The following is a 4639-nucleotide window of genomic DNA, read 5'->3' on the forward strand; positions in this document are numbered from 1 at the left end:
CTAGGAAGGTGCCTAGGAGCCTTACTCTGAGCGCACACTGAGCAAGAGGAGACATAACCCTTAACGTCCTTAACCCTTAACGTCCTTAACCAACGTAGGCCACCAATACCTCCCCTGAAGGCTCCCCACTGTCCTCGTCACCCCAGGGTGACCCGAGGAGGGTAGGACGTGAGCCCACCGAATCAGTTTGTCCCGAACATCAAGCGGCACGTACCTTCGCCCCGCTGGACACTGAGGAGGCGCGGGTTCAGCCCGTAACGCCCGCTCGATGTCCGAGTCCACCTCCCATACCACTGGGGCTACCAGCTTTGAGGCGGGAAGGATGGGAGTAGGTTCGGTGGACCCATCCTCGGTGTTCGAAAGGCGGGACAGTGCGTCAGCCTTCACGTTCTGGGAGCCCGGTCTATAAGACAAAGTAAACCGGAACCGGGTGAAGAATATGGCCCACCTTGCCTGACGTGGGTTAAGTCTCCTAGCTGCCCGAATATACTCCAGATTCTGGTGGTCGGTCCAGATGAGAAAAGGGTGCTTAGCCCCCTCAAGCCAGTGTCTCCACACCTTCAGAGCTCTAACCACCGCTAGCAACTCCCGGTCCCCACATCATAGTTACGCTCCGCTGGGCTGAGCTTCCTTGAGAAAGAAAGCGCAGGGGCGGAGTTTTGGTGGCGTACCCGAGCGCTGTGATAGCACGGCACCCACCCCAGCCTCGGACGCGTCCACCTCCACTATGAATGCTAGAGAGGGGTCCGGATGCGCCAACACGGGCGCATCAGTGAACAGCGCCTTCAACTTGTTGAATGCTCTGTCCGCCTGTCACCACTTGTTCAGCAGTGAGGTAATGGGAGCCGCTATCTGGCCAAAACCCCGGATAAACCTCCGGTAGTAGTTGGCAAAACCCAAAAACCGCTGCACCTCCTTTACCGTGGTTGGAGTCGGCCAATTACGCACGGCCCTAATGCGGTCACCCTCCATCACCACCCCGAGGTGGAAATGCGATATCCCAGAAAAGAGACGGCTCGTTTAGAGAACACGCATTTCTCAGCCTTGACGTATAGGTCATGCTCCAGCAGTCTACCAAGCACTTTGCGCACCAGAGACACATGCGCGGTGTGAGTGGCCGAGTAGATCAGAATGTCATCGATATAAACAACCACTCCCTGCCCGCACAGGTCCCTGAGAATCTCGTCTACAAAGGATTGGAAAACGGCTGGAGCATTCTTTAACCCATACGGCATGACGAGGTACTCATAGTGGCCGGATGTAGTACTAAATGCGGTTTTCCACTCGTCTCCCTTCCGAATACGCACCAGACTATACGAGCTCCTGAGATCCAGTTTTGTGAAGAACTGCGCTCCGTGGAACGATTCCACCGCCATAGCGATGAGAGGTAGAGGTAACTATACCCCACTGTGATGGCGTTTAGACCTCTATAATCGATACACGGACGCAAACCTCCCTCCTTTTTCCTCACAAAAAAACTCGAGGAGACGGGTGAAATGGAGGGCCGAATGTACCCCTGTCCCAGCGACTCCGTGACATATGTCTCCATTGCCAACGTCTCCTCCTGGGACAGTGGGTACACGTGACTCTTGGGAAGCGCAGCGTCTACCTGGAGATCTATCGTACAATCCCTTCCCGGTCGATAAGGTGGTAATTTAGTCGCTTTCACTTTACTGAAAGCGATTGCCATCGGCATACTCGGGGGAATGCACACCGTGGAACCCTGGTCTGGACTCTCCACCGACGTGGCACCGATGGAAACTCCCAAACACCTTCCAGAACACTCCTCTGACCACCCCTGGAGAACCCCTGTCTCCACAAAATTTTAGGATTGTGCCGGGCCAGCCAGGAGTCCCCAGCACCACTGGAAACGCAGGCGAATCAATAATAAAAAAACTGATACGCTCCCTATGATTCCCCTGCGTCACCATGTCCAGTGGGACCGTGGTCTCCCTGACCATCCCTGACCCTAATGGCCGGCTATCTAGGGAGTGCACGGGGAAAGGAGAATCTATCGGCACCAGCGGAACCCCTAACTTAAGGGTGAGTCCGCGATCCATAAAGTTCCCAGCTGCGCCTGAATCGACTAGCGCCCTATGCTGGGAAGAGGGAAAAAAGTGAAGGAAAGAGATTAAGACAAACATATGGCCAACAAGGGGTTCTGGGTGAGTCTGATGCTGACTCACCTGGGGTGACCGAGAAGCGTTCCGCCTGCCATCTCTACTCCCAGGCGGACCCCCAGCACCGATCAGGCGTGTGCCCTCTCCGACCACAGTTGGTGCAGGGAAGGCCACCTCCTCCGGTACCCCTCGGCGTAGCCCCTCCCAACTCCATGGGAATGGGAGCGGAGGGGCTGGGTGGTGGAACGCACAGAACCCTCTCTGAACGCCCGCGGGCAGCCAGCAGATTATCCAGTCGAATGGACATGTCGATCAGCTGATCCAGTGACAGAGTGGTGTCCCGACACGCTAACTCCCGGCGGACGTCCTCTCGGAGACTACACCTGTAGTGGTCCATAAGGGCCCTGTCGTTCCACCCAGATCCGGCTGCCAAGGTCCGGAACTCCAGCGCGTAATCCTGGGCGCTCCTCTTCTCCTGCCTGAGATGAAATAGTCGTTCTCCCACCGCTCGGCCGTCTAGAGGGTGATCAAACACGGCACGGAAACGGCAGGAAAACTCTGTGTAGTGCTCCCGCGCTGAGTCTGGGCCATTCCAGACTGCGTTCGCCCACTCCAGAGCACGACCCGTGAGGCAGGAGATGAGGACACTCACCCTCTCTGCTCCTGAGGGAGTGGGTCTGATGGTGGCCAGGTATAGCTCCAGCTGAAGCAGAAACCCCTGGCAACCCCGCCGCTCCATCATAAGCCCTCGGTAGCGTCAGACGGAGGGTGCTGGAGTCGGGAGATGGGGAGTAACACCCGGAACCGTGGGTGCCGAAGGTGGAGAGAGGAGACCACTCCTCTCCCATCTTTCCATTCTCTCCATCACTTGATCCATCGCGGATCCGATCCGATGGAGGACGGTGGTGTGGTGGAGAACCCGTTCCTCCATCGATGGGAGAGGGTTGGCTGCTGCTCCTGCTGACTCCATCAATCTGATAGGTGCAGGATTCTGTAATGCTCCGCGTGTCGTGGGTGTGGAGTCAAAATGCAGGAGACAGAGTTCAATGCTGTGCGTCTTTTACTAGCACCAACGCACCACAGGGTGCTCACAAAAGTAACGTTCCCAAACACAGGGAAAAAATACAATGGAAAAAATCACGACTAGGCACTAAACACGTACCTCTACAACAGAGCCGAAGGTTACAATGAAATAATCCCGCACAACAACCAGGCGGGCCGGCTGTCTAATAAAGACAAACTAATTAAACATGAACAGGTGCTACCACTAAACATACAAGGAGGGAGAGGAAAAACAATCAGTGGCAGCTAATAGGCCGGTGATGACGACCGCCGAGCGCCACCCGCCCGGGAAGGGGAAACACCCTCGGTCGGACTCGTGACACTTGCATTTCAAAGACGATGGTAAAAAAACACACACAAAAAATCACGTTTCTTCTTTGTATTATCCTTACCAGATCAAATGTGTTATATTCTCCTACATGAATTTCACATTTCCACAAACTTTATATCCTTGCTTCAGGTCCTGAGCTACACGCAGTTAGATTTGGGTATGTCATTTTAGGTCCTGAGCTACAGGCAGTTAGATTTGGGTAGGTCATTTTAGGTCCTGAGCTACAGGCAGTTAGATTTGGGTAGGTCATTTTAGGTCCTGAGCTACAGGCAGTTAGATTTGGGTAGGTCATTTTAGGTCCTGAGCTACAGGCAGTTAGATTTGGGTATGTCATTTTAGGTCCTGAGCTACAGGCAGTTAGATTTGGGTATGTCATTTTAGGTCCTGAGCTACAGGCAGTTAGATTTGGGTAGGTCATTTTAGGTCCTGAGCTACAGGCAGTTAGATTTGGGTATGTCATTTTAGGTCCTGAGCTACAGGCAGTTAGATTTGGGTATGTCATTTTAGGTCCTGAGCTACAGGCAGTTAGATTTGGGTATGTCATTTTAGGTCCTGAGCTACAGGCAGTTAGATTTGGGTATGCCATTTTAGGTCCTGAGCTACAGGCAGTTAGATTTGGGTATGCCATTTTAGGTCCTGAGCTACAGGCAGTTAGATTTGGGTATGTCATTTTTAGGTCCTGAGCTACAGGCAGTTAGATTTGGGTAGGTCATTTTAGGTCCTGAGCTACACGCAGTTAGATTTGGGTATGTCATTTTAGGTCCTGAGCTACAGGCAGTTCGATTTGGGTATGTCATTTTAGGTCCTGAGCTACAGGCAGTTAGATTTGGGTAGGTCATTTTAGGTCCTGAGCTACAGGCAGTTAGATTTGGGTAGGTCATTTTAGGTCCTGAGCTACAGGCAGTTAGATTTGGGTAGGTCATTTTAGGCGAGATTTGGAAAAAAAGGGTCTGATCTTGTTCGCTGGAAAAATCTAAAAAGGGGCCTAAATTTGGGTTTTGCGAGTGGTTTATTACATTCAAAGTGCAGTATGAAAAGGTAATCTGGATCACATTGAAACAAAATAATGTAAAATGAATTCAAAATAGAGAGTAAACATGCTTAAAATAGAAGAATTGATATACTC

At 52.3% G+C, this 4639-nt stretch overlaps 1 long non-coding RNA gene across 1 annotated transcript; it reads left to right on the forward strand.

Moving 5' to 3' along the window:
• The first annotated feature begins 3680 nt into the window (after positions 1-3680).
• On the forward strand, positions 3681-4394 carry LOC127931165 (uncharacterized). The gene is made up of 3 exons (XR_008140090.1): positions 3681-3884; positions 3927-4052; positions 4222-4394. It is a non-coding gene; the product is annotated as an uncharacterized LOC127931165 (long non-coding RNA).
• The last annotated feature ends 245 nt before the right edge of the window (positions 4395-4639 follow it).

Source organism: Oncorhynchus keta, chromosome 7 (assembly GCF_023373465.1).
Source record: "Oncorhynchus keta strain PuntledgeMale-10-30-2019 chromosome 7, Oket_V2, whole genome shotgun sequence".
Lineage (NCBI taxonomy): Eukaryota > Metazoa > Chordata > Actinopteri > Salmoniformes > Salmonidae > Oncorhynchus > Oncorhynchus keta.